This window comes from Chelonoidis abingdonii, chromosome 4 (genome assembly GCF_003597395.2).
Source record: "Chelonoidis abingdonii isolate Lonesome George chromosome 4, CheloAbing_2.0, whole genome shotgun sequence".
Lineage (NCBI taxonomy): Eukaryota > Metazoa > Chordata > Testudines > Testudinidae > Chelonoidis > Chelonoidis abingdonii.
Window position 1 is genome coordinate 156236576 of NC_133772.1, and position 18104 is coordinate 156254679.

The 18104-nt window shown below is 48.0% G+C and overlaps 1 long non-coding RNA gene across 1 annotated transcript in view; it reads right to left on the reverse strand.

Annotated features, from left to right (window-relative positions):
- Positions 1–18104, reverse strand: part of LOC142046800 (uncharacterized) — a 47302-nt gene that overhangs the window by 27331 nt on the left and 1867 nt on the right. Inside the window, exon 2 of the long non-coding RNA XR_012655857.1 lies at positions 2312–2399. This is a non-coding gene — a long non-coding RNA (uncharacterized LOC142046800). The remainder of the gene's footprint in view (positions 1–2311; positions 2400–18104) is intronic.

An 18104-nucleotide genomic window follows, 5' to 3' on the forward strand; every position in this document is an offset into this window, starting at 1 on the left:
TTTCACAGGGGAGAGAAAACTGAGTGGAACAACTATACGTTGTACAGAACAGCAGTTGTGAAGCTGTTTATTAACTGTCAGAATTAGGGAAGAAAACCAAACACGATACACAGCAATGGATACACTGTATAGTGTACCACAATCCTGTCTCCTGCTCTGTTTTACCCGCATTCTACCACATATTTCATGTTATAGCAGTCTTGGATGATGACCCAGCATGTTGTCCATTTTAAGAACACTTTCATGGCAGATTTGTCAAAACGCAAAGAAGGTACCAGTGTGAGATTTCTAAAGATAGCTACAGCACTCGACCCAACATTTAAAAATCTGAGGTGCCTTCCAAAATCGGAGAGGGACGAAATGTGGAGTTTTCAGAAGTCTTAACAGAGCAACACTCCAATGTGAAACTACAGAACCCGAATCACCAAAAAAGAAAATCAACCTTCTTCTGGTAGCATCTGACTCAGATAATGAAAATGAACATGCATTAGTCCACACTGCTTTGAATTGTTATTGAGCAGAACCTGTCATCAGCATGGATGCATGTCCCATGGAATGGTGGTTGAAGTATGAATCTTTAGCGCATCTGGCATGAAAATATCTTGAGACAAAAGCTACAACAGTGCCAGGAGAATGCTTTTTCTCACTTTGAGGTGACATTGTAAACAAGAAACAGGCAGCATTATTTCCTGCAAATGTAAACAAACTTGTTTGTCTGAGCGATTGGCTGAACAAGAAGTAGGACTGAGTGGCCTTGAAAGCTCTAAAATTTTACATTGTTTTATTTTCGAATGCAGCCTTTTTGTACATAATTCTACATTTGTAAGTTCAACTTTCATGATAAAGAGTTTACACTACAGTACTTGTATTAGGTGAATTGAAAAAGATTTCTTTTTACAGTGCAAATACTTGTAATCAAAAATAAAGAGAGCACTGTACACTTTGTGTTCTGTGTTGTAATTGAAATTAATATATTTGAAAATGTAGAAAACATCCAGAATATTTACATAAATGGTATTCTATTATTGTTTAACAGTGCAATTCATTGCGATTAATTTTTTTAATCGTGTGATTAATATTTTTAATTGCTTCACAGCCCTACTTTGTACAAAGTATGTTTTGTAAGGTATCATCTGAAAACTCATAATTTGCTGGTCAATAATGTCCTGATAAAATATGTGTGGCAACAAATTCCACTGTATGGTGTTATTAACACATGTTCCAAACTGAGGCTGGCAAACAGGTCTGTCTTGCACAAAGCAATGTGTGCTCAGCTTACTTTGCATTTTAGTAGTAAACAGAGTCATCAACCAAGACGGGGAAAAAAGGGAAGCTCAAACAGATGAGAAAAATGCAGCAGGGAACATCCTTCCACATAGCCTTTGTGTCTCCTGGTAACCAGCTGGAAATGTTTTTCAAAAGGGGGACTGAAACTATAAAAAGGAGGGGTAAACACCTCAAGAGACCCCACTTTTTTTTAATTACTTGATAGCCCTAAATATTTCTAGTTGGTTCAGTGAACAATTCTATTTTCCTTCTGAGATACTGACATCTGCTGGTGAGAAAGTAAATATGAATCATTTACTGATCTTGGTTCGTCTCTCAAACTGTAACTATAAATGCATGAGTTGCATGATAAGGTGAGCATGTCTATGTTTCTCCAGGATGCATGTCAAACCGTCTAAAAGTACAGAACAAAGCTGCAGTTGTATTTCTAGCATATCTTGTCTTTATGATAACCATATTTCCCTCCCATACCTCTCAATGGTGGACTTCGTGTGGCTCAAACTTGTTTCCACTGAGGGCAATGGCAAAACTCCCCTGCACTTCAGAGGGGGCAGGATCACACTCCCATGATTCTATGGAGTCCAACTATTGGTAACAATTCCATGTTTGATGCAGTATGTAAACCTACTGCAGTAAACAAGAAGTTTTGATGGACACGCCTTTGTTTTAATTAAATAGTTACTTGTAACCGGCACAGCACAGGATTGCCTCTTGAAATTTTGTTTTCACGACTGCAGTGTGTTATCATGACAGACGTAAGCTATCATTTATAAAGCATGCAGTGCCAAGCATCCACCCACTCCTCATTCAAGTCCCTCTTTAAAATAACATCAATCTGATGAGTAGATTACTGTTGTATTGTTGGTGGGATCGTAATATGGTCAGCACCTCCTTTTGCATTGCCTTTCCTAAATTGTGTGGTTTGCGTGTTTACTGTAGGTTCTGTATTTTACAGGGCTGAATAAACTATTGATTCTCAATACATAGTCATATACAATTGAGAGAGCCAGAAATAGCAACTAACTTGGTGCAGTTCTGCTCCAGCTGTCACGTTACTCCCCAGTTCAGTCAGGGTTCTCCTTCCCCAGGTTACAGCTGCTCTGGATCTTTGGCTGTAGGCAGAGAAAAGGTTCTGATACACAGCTTCCCAAAGGGGGCCTTCTAGTACAATTATGCATGGGGTCAGGTTTAGGAGCCTCAGTTAACACCTTAAAAAGCTGTTGTGCCATGAGAATTGATGGAACTGTTGAGGCCGCTAAGTGTCACTAAGCATTATTCTAAGTAATTTTAAAAGGTAAAGGCTATAAGAATATGGAGTTTTCCCTTAGGCCTCTCATGAACAAAAGTCCGTCCATGTTAAACTCTAATTGACCTAGCTGGCCAATAAATAAACAAAAGGCCAGGTGTCCGCAGCCTTATCAGTTGCAAGGCCGCTCAGACTGGTCTGATGGGATTTTTGTTCCTCTCTTGCTGGTGTCACTCGCATAGTCTACACTGGAAAAAACAAACAAACAAAACCTGGAGCATGGCACGACCAGCCCCAAGTCGCTAACAGGGCTCACGAGGCTTGGGTGCAAGGCTAAAAATTGTTTGCAGGCTGGGGCCCGGCAACCTACTCTGAGCCTCCATGCAGATTTCAGAGCCCATAGCCTGGAACGTCTACACTTGCAATTTTTAGGACCAAGTCAGTTGACCCCTCAGCTCTGTGATTTGCTGCCATGGTTGCTTTTTTTACAGTCACAGATCTACCTTTTGGGTAACGTTCTACACTGAACATTACGCCCATAGTGTGTTGGACCCGCCTTGTACTAGGTTTTTTAGATCCGTTATAGGATATCATCTTCCTAACCCTCAGTCAGGAATCCTGCTTGGATTTGCCCTTCCGTCTGAAGGCCTTTCCACCTCCATTTCCTCCGGGCGGACGACAGGGTGCCGTTCTTATTGGTATGTATTTAGGATGCGTGGTATTATCATTATCAGAAGAAGCTCTTATGTTACTATGAACACGAATCCACATCACTCGTAGAGACAATCTCTTGTTCTACCAATGTAGGGCGCGTTGTATCGGGACTGGTGCACTCTTTCGCCCGGGTAGTCAATTGGAATCCAGTCTACTGCCTGTCAACAGTGAGCAATTTATGAACTAACCTACCAAGTTCGATGGGACATCGAGCCCCAACCTCCTCCCATGACCTGCGTACTGCAGGTCCTTGGCATGCTGCCTCCGACTCCAGACTCGAGCAAGGCGCATCCCCGATAGTAACGCGAGCAGGGTCCATCCCGGAGATCACTTCCAGGCCCTGCTGCTGGCTGTGCAGGAACACCACGTAAATTGCATCTCGATTTACGGACAGATCAGACCTCTGTGGAGCTTGTGTGCCGGAGCGGGCCGGTGGAGTAACCCACAGTCAGCCAAGTGAAGGCTGTCACTCATCCTCCTAACTAACCTTTAGTGTCTCACCAGAGTCTCACTACAGCTTCCTTGCGAAGCTCTGAAAGTTAGGGTGCAGCAATGGATATATTGGTATGCTCTATAAGTGTGATGTTAATGTAATACTCATGTAAGGAGATACCACTTACAGGCCATTTTGGGTAGATGCTCATGAGACATGGACGCACTCCTCACGCCTTTCGTGAAGGCCAATTTCACTTTATGTACATGTTCTCACAGGGAATCAAGCACCCAGCGTGGACGTAAGCCCCCGGTGACTCTAGTCTGAACACCCCGCCGTTTCAGGAAGGTTGATAGCGCTAAGAACGACCCCACTAGCGTTGGTAACGCTGAGCCGCAGCGCACCTTCCAAGGCATGAGACGAAAAGGCAACATTTTTAACCACGTGAAGGTGACTGCTAGAATGCGTAGAATGATATAGAGAAGGCTGAGGTTCAGCATTGGAGCTCGGAATCACCCATCCCCTGTGCTGCTGTGCAGGACCAAAGGCTAAACGCCTGGATCATCCCTGACAGGTGTTTGCTCTTACCTTTCTTAAAATCTCAATGACTGGTTCACAATACTCCCTTGGGGGCCTCGGTGGCCTGTGTGCGGCCCCACTCAAGCCTCGCGGCGGACAACCGATACGCAAAGGGTAGATGGATCGGTCTCTCTCCATTCATGTCTTCAATCCAGCAGGATGCCTTGCTGAAAGATGTTGTTTGGTCACACAAACCCTCTACGCCGGGGCGGTGATCCCCACCACTCCAGGGATGATTCGGCCGCCGCCCACTGAAACTCTCTGCGTGGGGCCCCTCGTGTTCTCACAGTAAGTTCCGATACGATGATTGATAATCAGCTTCCACGGTGGCTAACACTTTAAGTAGGCTGCCCTCTGCGTCCCAGAGGATTCCAGTCGACGGTCGCAGCGGCGCAAGGCCCAGGGGCCCGCTCTCCAGGAACTTGGGCCAGGACCAGGGCCGGGCGTCCCACACCACGCAGCCACCCCCCCGCGCCGCGCTGCTCAGCCGCAGCGCCGAGCCCCGTCCCGCTTCCTCCAGCCTCCCACGAAGCCCGGCCCCGCCATGGCGCCGGCACCGGCTCCTCACAGGTGCACGGCCGCTCTCGCGGCCGCCTTCGCCCCCGCCCGCCTAGTCGGGGGCCGGCCCTTGTGTGGGCCGGTCGCCCCCCTCAGAACGCAGCCCCCAGCCCCTGCCCCCCGATCCCTTCTTCTCTGCCGCAAAGGTGGTGCACCTTGCCCCGACCTGTGAACCTCCTCCTACGGTGCGTGCTCCGCCCCTGACCCTTTTTGGTTGGTTTTATTACAGCCACCCTAGAGGTCAGGACTACATGACCTGATGACCTAAGTTGCCCCTTCCCACGCCCTCCTCAAACAGAATCTTAGTTAACCTATATAACCCGACCCCAACTTGGGCTCCCTTGTCTCTGAGCAGTGACCGGATCCCCCCAACCCTGTGGGGTCAACAGTCTCCACCCCTCAGGGCTGAGCAGCCTCCTTGACCGTTCTTACGAAGGTGTTCAACCCCGGCACTTTGGCCCGGGAGGATGTGGGTGGGCCGCCCGATGTGCTCCCCAGACTCCTCTCCCACCGGACTGCTCCCCGGGATTTAGGATAGGTGGAGCCATCCCGGCGTCCGCCAGCGTCCTCCTCCCCACTTGTGCCTTCGCCACGCCCGACTGGTTGTGCCGGGCCTATCCAGCTCCCCACCATAGTCCAGTCTCCTGGCCCAATGCCATCCCCGCTGAGCCTGACCGCCTTGTTTGGGGCCTTCTCATCGGCCTCCCGCCTATTTGGTCACGTGTTCCCACCCCCTCCATGCCTCCCCACCGAGTCGTCTTTCCTTGGGTCCCCAGCCCCTCTGGCGCTCTTACCCGTCCTAGTGAGTCAGCCCCTGCCTCTCTGGAGCTGCCCCCTGCCTAACTCTGATCCCCAGGCCTCTGGTGTAGTCGAGCCCGGAACCCACCTACTGACAAACGGTTGCCCAATCGATCAGGCTGGTTGGGGGAGAGGGACTATTGCACCCAGTTTTTTGGGGGAGCTAGGGGTCCCCAGAAGACGTGTGTGGAAACTAGCACACACTTGGCTAAATATAATAGAATGTTGGGCATTGCTAAGGAACCCACCCATAGCCTTTTAAAGATGAAATTTTACACCATGCCCAGATTCTGCAGTTATGTGTTTATCTGGCACAAGATTCCTTAACTCAAACAACCATGGAGACTTGCTCGGTGAACGAGGTCCTTTATGGATAGGTCGTCGAAGCCCTCACTGTAACTATGTAATTCCTTCCCTACCTGTGCCCTCTATGTTTAACATCTATATACTCTCTTTCCAGTTCCTACCTTGCACATGTTCCCCTTCTCGTGCGATGCTTCCAAGATGGGAAAATGGGCATGTGGTTGCGTGAGCTCTCTTGTCTTCTAACTTGCTCAATAGAATACAGACACATAAACTATAAAATGATCAAATCTGAGCCCAGATGTGAAGATGCATCAGAATATTTGAACAAAGAGAATCTATGGGTTTGCTAGCTGACTGATTGTAGCTCAGTGAGTTGCATGGTGAATGAACGTCTCTTCTCTCTCTTGTGTGGTGTAGTGCCCTTGTTGAGTTCGCAAGTATTTGGTGAACCGGTGTGTCTTTTTCTCACGCCTGTCGGCCCTGGTCTCTTGACAGCTGTAGATTTATTTAGAGGTTCAGATTCTATAAGTCGTGATACCTTAGTTTCAATATCGCGCGCTCTACCTCTCGACACTGTGCCTTTTGTCACAACACCCCTAGCCAATAGCTCTTGCATCGCAGCCCCTGCACGCTCTCTAAACAAGAGGAATGGCATGTTGACTGAGGGCAGTGCATTGGGTCGCACCTATCAAGTCTTAATGATACCAGAAGGGCACAATGCGTCGGGGTTAGACAAAATACTATTAGCATCCATATTTACCAGGTTTTCACAGAGCTGTCCTCCCCTTGATTGAGAAGCAGAAAAAGGATTCACGCCCTGTCTTTTTCTAGTTAGTCATTAACAACTGGTCATTTTCTACTTTTAAATTAAAGGGAATAATGAGCGACTCCATTCAAGTTGTAATCCAAGTATCTATAAGCGCCTCGCATTGGGTGTAAATAGGCTGAGAAGCAACCATTGCTTTTGTGCATGTTACTGTCCACGATCAAATCAAATGCTTTCCTCGAAAGTAGAGTTCTCTGAATTAAAGATCCTTAAAGAATTGTTTAGAGCTGTTCTGCCAATTATCTTTCCACTTTACAAAACGAAGAGGAAAGATCAAGTCAACTCTATGCACTCCTAGTGGATAGATATGATCGTACTCGTTTGTTACACAGTGATAAATCACAGATAAGCAGTTGTTGGATAGTCGCAGCATGGACGTTCCTCACAATTTAAGTAGGTGGTAAAGCGCAATGCGTGAGGGGGGGGATATTTGCACCCCGCATAGAGGACGATAAACAAGGTACCACAATATGCTTGAATACTTATTCGAGTTGATTCTAGTGCGCTCGGGAAATTCTGTGCGTAATTTCTCTCGCACATATGGCTCGTGACAATTAGGCACACTGCACAAAAATCGCGCAGTCATTCACTCATGTTCTGCAAACTCTGCCTCTGCGCACCCAGAACTTGGTACTGTACGTGTTAATTGAATGCAATCATAATAGATTTTTGTTAGGTAACATCATGTCCAGAAGCTTTGAAAGCTTTGTCCTATGGTTATTGATAACGCAGCAAATTGCTTTATAAGGATGCATGAATGGCTAGCTGTGCCTCCAAAGAAGCAAAAGTCACCACTTCCCATGTTTGTTTTTCTGGATTTATCCTGAGAACACAGTGAAAAGATATGGCTCTCTTCTGGTAGGGGGCCCAGTTCTGTGAGTTTATGGGGAACCTTGTCATTTCCTTACCGCGAATTGCACTCGCACTTTGGGTGGACATATGAGAGCTGGGACTAGACAGGAGGCGGGTGGGCCTACTTGCTCCTCTTCTCCTTATATTTGAGATTTCCGGTTCACTTCTGAGAGTCGGCAAATTCACAGTTCCCCTGCAGAGAAGTCAATTTACAATAGGAAGCCTTTACCATCCACATGGAATCTTTTAGCTAGAACAAACACTATCCGCCATGTGACTCCTATTCTAAGGTAAATAAATGAAACTAAAACTCACTATACTTTCCTTTTTGCTAAGCCACTCCCTTCCCCCCGTTCCCCTTTCCTTTCTCCCCCCCCCCTCTGCATTGTAGGAAAGTATGGCTCATACAGTCAGGACCATTTTTGTCCCTCCCGAACCTCTTATTTTTCCTGATCTTATTTATATTCATTGTAACCTTTTTTGTATACTAGTAGTGGTTTCTGTCGCACATATTAATAAAAAACACATTTAGTGCAATTCGCCTCCAGCATTCCACCTTACAGTTAAACCTAATTGAGATAGCTGATTGCAGGAAATGTATTTTCCTTCCTGAGAAGTGTGTCCTTTTCTTACTTAAGCGGCGTTGCGATAGGCTGAAAATCTTCCCCTGCAACTGTCTCTCACTCTCTATGAGGCTTATGGAAGGATAAGCAGGACGACGACGTGTCGGATATGATTGTACAGCCCTAAAGGAATTTCTGCCTTCAGTGTCGTTTTTCTCCTTCTTCCTAGTATTAGGAATGCAGCAGTGACAAGGGCAGGTGAGAGCCCCTTGGGGAGGGAGGTTATAGAGCAGCACACCTCGCCCCTCACACACAACAAAACATACGCTTTTGTCTTCACTTGCACAAAAGAGAATGCCAGGACCCAGCCATACTTAGGAAAAGTGGCTGGTCGTGCAGCGCTAGGCTGGATGGTGGAGGAAGTATGTGTGTCCGGAGGGACCTTTAAGAGTTTGAATTAAACACACTGGTACATTAACAGAGCGGTCATTTGGCTGAGGATCTTCAAAGTCGCCTTGACAAAACAAATCAAGCCCCCTCACCAGGACCTGATGCTTCTCATAGTTTACCTAGTATTATTGTTGCCTATTTTTATTAGGTTCCTCAGTCTTAGTGTCTCTATCATATCCCACTTAGGCATACACATCATGCCTCCTAATCAGACTTTTGTGGAGTATATTCTTAAATATAACTTACATGTAGATCCTGTTACCTCTTCGGGCCAGAATTCTTGAGAGGTCTTTTGTGGTCCTCTCAGTTCACCCAATGTCTCTTCTACCTTTACTACACCTCTTTGTGCCCACCAGAGGGTATTTACCTCACTGGCCTCGCAAGCCTTCATTAGTGTTTAATTGGCATGATGGAAACAGATAGGGAGCTCTGACTGTTTCTAGTACCTAGTAAGGAGCTGGCGGAGGGGAGCCTTGTCGAGCTGATTGGATGCGAGGAACACACTATGGCGTCTTTGTTTTTGTACTTCAAGCCAAGGGTGATTTGTGATTGGGCCAGCTAGGGTACGGTATGCGACTTTCTCTCTTTGCTTTTAGCAAAAGACGGGGTTCCCTTCCCTCTTACTTTTAGCGCTCTGCTTCTTCCAGAAGCTAAATGGGCCTCATTTTAACCCCAGTCATGGGGTACTGTACTTTCGGAATATTCATTTTTTTACTTGTTTGTACAAGAGCTGGTGCTCATAGGTCCCTATGTGCTAGAGTGGACCCTCGTCCAAGTATTGCGTAGTAGTGTTGAAGCTAACTAGCTGCTCACACGTTCTACTCCCCAAACACATCAGTGTCTATATATTGATTCTAGTGAGAGGGCCCCACGGGTTTTATATCTAACTTCCTCCCATCGTTCTTCTCTACGCTGCTCCATAAGGTATTTGTTTCATATACTAAAAGCTGCCCCAAAGTAAGCTGTACTAAGTCTGTGTAAATCAGTACTCCGCGGTACCTACCAGAATAGTGCTCTAAAATCTACCGTCGTGTAAACAGATTTTCATGCACTCTGCCCACTCGAAACACTTCACACAGTAAATATCGCTTTCCCATAATAGAGTTAGCATTAATAATCTAAATACTTGTCTCCGTGACACTAGGCGCCTCTCATATAAATCTCTTACCCTTTCCTCTGAGGTTAGCAGTTCAGTTTCTCCTACAAACTACTTAATGATGAGAATCTGAAAAATTATTACTGCAGATTGTTATATCTTTCTCATTATTTGGTGTGGTCCTGTGGACTGAGAACAAGAGGTTGTGGATAACTAAGTGTATGGAGCTGAGCAAGAAATATGTCTGGGTAGCTATCTTGATATCGCACTTACTTGTTACCTGCCCAATGAAGTCCTGGCTACGTAATATGAAGAAGGCATCATGAAAAAAAAATCTTTACTACAATCTAGCACTGTAGAGTGGAATGTCAGAGGGCTCATCCTGATGACTCTCAGATTAGTAAAGATCGAAATGTAGCATTCTTTAGCAAGAAATACCGGTAGTCCATTAATAACAAATAAAAAGTCTAGTTGGACATTCGGGCTACCTTTAGCCATCATTAAACGCCGATGAACTACAATGTTGCTTTGTGAATTTACCTGTAGATGCGTGGCAAAGACTCAAGTATTTTTACATTTATTCTGCAGACACCTAAAAAATAAACCTGCACTCATTACAGATTTATGGAGAAGCATCTTCTTATACAGGGGCTAAAAGTAAGAGATGGTGGATAAGTGAACGGTGACTTACACAGATATCACCCCTCGTGAGATGTGGAAGACGCACAAGGCCCCCTCCTATTCCTCCAGGTTGGGCAAGCCAATTCCAGAGGAAGTCAAAGTGACAGGTTCCCTTTCCTGCACCTCCACTCTTTAAAGCTTTTGTTCGGCTGACAGGATGTGTTTGTAATGTCTCTGCCATTTCTGGAACGTAAGTTACAGGCATTCACTTCCAATAAGGCACATACTCCGCCCTGTGAAAGCCAGAAACATACATCTAGGGCCTGGCGGTTTTGCATGGATAGTAACCGCGAGCTGATTAAACTCAGACTGATTGCCTTTCTATAAGCAGGGTTGATGATGGCTTGGCCCTTATGTCTTTTAAAACAGCAGTTTAAGTCCCAGATCTCACTGGCAGTCTCTGGTCTGGCTGACGGTCCACTGCTCACGGAGGGCACTCTTTTCAGTCTGGAGTGGTGGGATCCAGTTCTTGTGTCCCTCAAGCTTGGGCCGCCGTGTGGTAATGGAGTCAGCAGGACGGGTGGGGTCCCTTCCATTCTCTTGGAGAGGCTCGTTCCTTCCAGGCGCGAATGAGGATTGGAAAGCGGTGGGGGATTTCTGGGCGTGCGAGGTGACCTGGCCAGTTTGATATTGTGTTATTGAATGCCTTATGCAGCGAGGTGGGGCTGCATGTCTTTAGTGTTTCCTGGTGCCAAATCCTACAGAAGAACACCGCGCAACACTGCAGAGGCATCATGACCCTCGGACTGATGAGAAAACCAGCAACCCTACTCCCATCCTTCTGTAACCTATTCAGAATCCAGTTTGTGCCCTCACCTCCAATTATTTTTCAATGAAGCTTCTTCCAAACAGTAATCCTCGAACGGGAACTAAGTCCTAGTCCTACCTTTGGAGAGCACGGATTACGGAGTTTATAACCACAAGGAAGCATGTGGGCAGGCGATCAGGCCACCGAAGGAGAAGCCTGGCTTTGGCAGACCTTTGAAGAGATGTCGCATTGAGTGTCTGATTTGGTGCTGTTCCACCACTCACTGGTGACCTGCGAGTCGCCAACTTGGATGGTGTAGCTTCTCAGGTTGTAAGACATCTGAGATATTTCTGAATGATCTTCGTGTGAAGACTGTGGTCCATTGTCAGATTTCCCCATCCCTGGGGAAGTGCCGAATCGAGGATGATTTCCTTGACAAACCTTTATGCCACTGTCTAGGCGTATATGTTTTCCGCTGGGAAGGCGTCGGCCACTCGCTGCACTCTCTCAGGATCCACTAAGACGAGGTGCCCGGAAGTATCAATGTACCTGTCCGAAGGGACTCGTAAATTCATTTGCTAAAATTCCTGGATCTGTGGGGGTGGGTTCGCCCACTTCCAAGTGGCCTGTCAACCAATCAGGGTGGTATCAGGTTGCACTGAAAGTCCTGGTCTTGGGGAATTTCTTTTGGGCGATTTAAGCATTTGGCCTGTTCTGAGGCGCCACGTATGCTCTGACTAGTCCAGAGGTCAGGAAATCTTTTCACGAGTGTTGTTAGAGACACCATAGGCCTCCTAAGTCCTTGAGTTCTCAAAGATTAGTCTTTGCAGCGACTGTCGCAATTATTGCTCTTTGGAGTTAGTGATCTTTTCCTTCCTGTGGGAGTTGAGGCCATCCTCCTTTTTCCTGGACCAGAGCCCGTCGCCTGATTGGCCAGGTTCCTTTCCTCATTGAGTACTGAGGGGCTGTGGGAGATTCTTCCCTTATCTGATGGGGCATCAGAGGGCATGCAAGTTCTGGCATATACCTCAAGTTTCCAGTGTGTGTGCCAGATGAAGTAGCAACTCGCTTGGCTCCCTATCCGCTTGGCAAGCCTCTGTTGGACATCATGGTCTTTCTTTCTTGATGAGCTTGCAGTGTATCTCACTGCTACGCCGCGGAGCTGCACTGCTTCTAGAAGCCGGAGAATCTGCGTCCCATGATTCACCGGGATCCTTGGGCTGCAGCATTCCCCTCTGCTACTCCACAGACTGCATAGTGATGCAGCCTCCAAAGGTAGTCTGGAAAATCAGGTAACCCCGACTTTAACTCTTTTTCCTTTTGACAGTTTAAGCGCGTCGGTTAAGGCTACTAACTCAGCAGCTGGTATTACTCTTTGATGGTTCCCTTACCCAACACGGACAGGCAAACTCTCTTGCTCCAGCCGTTCTCATGGAGATTACAACAGGCATAGCCTGCCCTCCTTTGTCCGATTTGTAACCGTGATGCTACTTGCCATCGGTGTACCACCAATAATCTGCATTTGGAGTAAGCGGATTTATCGTTCTCCTTAAGTCTGGGCGGCTGGAGAGTATTGGGCAATCCTATGACATCTAAACAGTCATGTTCCTTGCTCCTCTTTTCTGGCAACAGCCCCGGTGGCCTGGGTTAAGGGAGGGGCAAGCCTGCCAGAGTGGACTTCAGTGTTTTCCAGAAGCTTAGCCTGGATGGATACCGAGCACTCGAGCCTGTGTGAGCCAGAGACCACCCCTTAGCATCCAGTACGGGCTCTGCACCCTTATGGCGGCGTGTACACCTGCTTATCAAGTTCCCTCCAAGTTAGGCTTTTCAGTTACCTCAGAGTACGATAGAAAGACAGTTTGCAACTTTACCGCCCGTATAATTCACCACTGTCACGGCCTACCCCCCTTTGCGAACCTGAATCCAGCGTTATCCTCTCTTTTGAAAAGTAAGCCACAGACGTTTCCAGGTGCCTAGCAACTGAGTAAGCACTCCCAGGAGCCCACCCCTCTCCTTTCATGCACATACAGCTGAACGGTTGGAGAGATCTGGCAGAGCCGGGCTGGGGCTTCCATCCAGTTGATTGGTTTTGTCCAACACTAATAATTAATTAACTTATTATTAATCTATATCCATCATGACTCATATTACTTGACATCTGAATCTAAGCAAGTTTTACGCTATTTACATCTATCTCTTCTTTTGTTTGGTTGTTGTTTTTGTTGCATTTTTTCTTTTTGTCGTTTCTTCTTTCCATTGTTGCGTGTATTTTATTATTATTTTTTTTTTTTTTCTTTTTTTTTTATTAAAAAATTCCTTTTTTGTTTTTTTTTTTTCTTTTTGTCTTTTTTTTCCGAACTTTATATAAATATTTTTTTTTTTTATATTATTTTTTTTTTATATTTTTATATAATTACATTTTTTCTTTTTTTTTTTTTTAGAATATTTTGAACTCGCAATACTTCCTGTTCAGCTTCAGCTTTTTCAAATTTTTATTTGTCCCAAAAAACGAACCACCTACCATAAATTCATAGGTACCAGTGAAAGGGGTCGTGATCCCGGCTCCCCTTAACACAACTCGTACAGCGTGTTCGTCCACAGTCCGAATTCTGGGTCCCTCCAAATTATTCTGCAGATAGTCTTCTTGCAACATTCCCAGAAGAAACGCCCTGAGCCGTTTTTCGATTGTTTGGTGACAGGCACTTGACAGATAGCTTCCTTTCTCTCGTTTGAAAAGCTGACGCTCTCCCTGCCTTAAGTGGAAATCCCAAACTGCACTCTGTGAGAGCAATTCTGAGCCTTGCTTTTTGCAGACCCGGTATACCGAGAGTCTAACTATAGTTCAAATAAGGCTCACAGTTGCTTTAAGGCACTCGTTTCACCAAACAGCAGCAATTAAATCAGGTCATCTACATTATTGAGAAGGAGCGCCTCCGGTCCTCATTGTTCCCACTCTCCAAGTCTTTAGCCAGGCTTGACCGAGATAGGTTTGGTGGAGACTGTGTCCCATCTAAACCCCTTGGCTATGCTCTGTCAGCAAAGCTGTCTTTCCCTCTTATGCGCTTTATTCATGCCTTCCTCCCACATCAAGAGAAAATCTCTCAACTAAACATAGCAAAGTACATCACGAGACTAGAAAGAATTGTGAACGAAGCGATACATCTAAGTACAAATCTTCACTGAAAAATCGCCCCCCGAGGGGTGTACTTCCCCCCACAGAATGCCAAACAGTGTATTAGGGGTTCGGTACCGGGGTGCAGAAGTGTTTAAACCGTTCATTTACCGCCTCTCAGTCCTGCACTAACGGTAGGTGCCTCAAGCTTCTGGCACTTGGCAGGAGGGATGTTCAAGCTGACTGACATTCCGAAGGGCACACCACACTGTAGAATCGGTCTATAGTTCCCTGCAGACCCTCTCTGGCTTACACCTTTTGATTGGATTACTCTTTATTCGCACGACCCTTTCCTGCAGAGCTGAACCTCAGTGGGGGGTTCTGAGTGGTGATGGCCTTTCCGGACCCCTGATGCCAAACGAGGGGGGTGACCCAGGAACCTGTGTGAACCAGTTATAGGCGAACTAGGCGGTTAATAATAAGTGCCTTAGACCCCGGCCACAAGATTGGGGCGAAAAGCGCGCCCCCCAAAATTTTTAATTAGGTTTGCAGCGGATCCGCTGTGTGTAGTTCTGAGCTGCGGCAGGCAGCAGCTGGCCTGCTCACCGCCCGGCATCAGTTAAGTGCGCCCCGACCGAAGGGTCATCCCCTGCGCAGCCGCGGCAGCCCAGGGTGCCATGGGTCAGGAAGCCACCGCAAGCAGCCCGGATTACCAGGGACTGCTTCCGTTTCCGGTTCCAGGGCACGCCGTCCTTGCCTCTTTCCCTTCGCCAGCGCGTGTCCGGCAGAGGCCCGGCAGCCGGGCCTCAAGCTTCCGAACATGGGGTCAGGGAGCCCGCGCGGCCTCAGTCGGGGTAGCACACACCAGGGCAACCCCCCCCGGGGTCAGGGCTAGCCGCGAACAATCAGATTCCCCACAGAGACCCGCGCCGGGGAGACGGCGAAAGTGTCCGGCGCCTAGGGCCTGTCCAGAAAAATCTTAGCGCCGTACCCCTGGGTTACGCCTTGGTCCTGCCCACTGCATCCACTCTGGGGCTTGCATAGCCTGCCAGGGCTACTGCAAGAGCCATTCCCACCCATGCCATCTCTCTGGATGGTAAGGTTGAGGGTAGATTTTCATCTTGGTGATGAAAATGCAGACTTGCTGCCTAAGCGGCCAGAGCAATTACCCGTCCCCCCAGCAGCCCCGGTGTTGGGCAATCAGGAGACCGGTAGACACCACTTGTGAGAGGAGAGTTTGTTTCCCAAGGCGCACCCGCTGAGGGGCATACACTGGACCACTTATCTTTTCCTGTAAGCACACCCCTACTGTGAGAGAAATCTGCCACTGCAGCTGAAGGGGTTGGTTTACAGCCGTTCGTGGTGTCTCCAGAGTCTATCAAAAAGTGCATTCCTAATTTCCACCCGTGCATCTACTCTCCTCCGCGGGGCGGCCGCGCCCGCGCCGAACCCCTCTCCCCCACAGGGCGGGGCGCGCGCCGGGCTTCCAGGCGGGGGCAGGATGGTCTGTCTCCCCTGATCACCCCTAGTCTTGATATCCTGCTGCCATCATAGGGCGGGGGGGATACCTTCCCTATTCAGGGCACTCATCTCCCTTTCCTCCAGGTGTCCCTCCTTTCTGGCATATTAGCACACTGGTTGCGACCAGCGGCTCGGTTCCTGCCGAAACCAGGTCGTCCACCGCCCCCGGCCTTCTCATTCGCGCTGGCCCCTGCCACCTTTCCTGAAACCTCTCGGCTTGCCACCAGCTCTTGTATGCCTGCAACCATCATTTTTATTGTTCTCCTCTCCTTTTCTCTCTCTCTGAGGCTGTAAGCCCTGGTTTGCAGTTTCCCCAGAACTTTTTTTGCCATGGTTCCATGGCCCATTAAGTACTCCTGTTTTCTGTTAACTTATTTTCTAATATCGGGGCTGCCGGCTTAGTAAAGATGGCCCTTGATATTGCCCCCTCTAGTTGGTCCGAGTCAGTGCTGGGTTTTGCGCCTAGTTTCAATGCCGGTGTATCCCCGAATTTCGCGGCGTGCAAAAAGGCAAACCGGACTTTCCTTTGGCTCCTGCCACAATATTATTTCATAGAGCTCCTAGCCCAGTTTTGTGTCTTAAACAATGAGTTCGGAGAAACCTCATGTAAAAGCAACCTCCCCTATGCGTCCCTCAGGCAGAAGGAGCGTGATTGCGGGTGTGCCAAGCACTTAGTGGCCTCCACCCGGGATTCAGCCTTGGGACCGCCGCCCAGAATACAGGCGCATAGCGGGGGCAAGTGAGGTCCCACTCATGAAATCTCCGCTTGTATGTTCCTACCTCCCATTGCCCTTAGACTTATAACCTCCTATTCGCTCCACCTCAGCCCACAAACACGGGTTCTTAGAAAAGGATTTGGCATCACCTTCCAAAGTCAGGCTTATGACTAGCTAGGCACCCTCAAAAACTGAGATCAAACTGGTTGGGTCGTGTGAAAATATCCCTCCGCTGTCAGTTTGAAGGCTGCCAGTTCCACAGGGTTTAAAAGGACATGGTCAAAACTTGGCAATGCAGGTCGCCCGGGCATCATCTCTCTCTGCCATGCATGGCGTATCCTGTACTTGTAACCAACTGATAGATTCCCACCGGGGGGCACTCTCTGGGCTCTAGGCACCCTTGCTCATATAGTGACGAGTGGGAGGTGTTACAGACTGCGGCAGGAGGACAGCGCGGAATCTGTCATTACCATCGGAGGGGTCCTGGGGCATACCAGTAAACCACTACCGGACCTGCCGGGAGTCAGATTCACTTTGCAAAAGTCCTGATCTCTCTCTTAACAACCTAACAGCTGTGGCATACATAAATTGAATTCCATTTTTTAAACTCTCTATGCTGACAAAAAACAGAGATACTTGAAGGATCGTGCTGTAGATTGAATCCGATCCGGAGGCCATTTTCCTGACCTTCCAGTAGATAATGAGGCCGAGGTTCTACTGTACGAATCTTTTTACCTATTCTTGTTAACGGATCCGATCCAACACCTTCATCCTAAATGCATTCTGAGGGGCGGTACATTCCTTCCTTCCCCGCCCTTGCTTCCCCATGGCCCCATTGTCGCAGGTACTCGGGCGGTCCCATGGTACTGACAGAGGGAGTCGGGACAACGGACTGTTTCCTACCTTATCCAAGGGGACCGGTTTTCCACACCGACGCACCGAAAGAACATAGCTATCCACTGTCAGAGTGCGTTTGCACCGTTGTGGCCCTCCGGGTCTTCAAACTGCTTCTTCGCCGAGGCCCCCGATGAAGTTCACCGGTGCGCGCGGGCAGTCGGTCGTCGCTGCGAATCCGTCGGCTGCCGCGAGGGGTCCGGCAAGGCAGATTTTTAGCCTCAAGCCCACCAGGGACGCCAAAAAACTGTTGTGGCAGATAGATGCTGAGGGAACAACGCGGGTAGTTCGTTTTGCGCGGTGTGTTAGCCCAGATGACATGCGCGATGATGGAGAAGCAGGAGTCTCCCAAGCGTCCCTTTATTCGAGCATCTCAAAAGGTGCTGTGTCCCGAGACAACTCCCCATGCCTCAAAGTGCTGCGGGGCCGGTAATACAAGCGGTTACCCCTATTTTTTACTTTCCTTTTTGCTAAGCTCTATCCCATCCCCCCCCTCCCCTTCCCCCCCTCCCCTGTATGGGCAATTACATGTTACATTCTAGCGAGCGCTCACTAGACAGTCAAATCAGACACGCTGGCAATTGCAGTTTAGAACTTGTGTGAGACGCGCACATTCGTCTTTGCATTATATATCGTCCCTGCCTCCTGTCTCGCTGTGGTCCCTATTATGTTACTTCCCTTTTGCCCAGCCAGGTTGCCAACCTCATAAATTTGCTTTGTACAG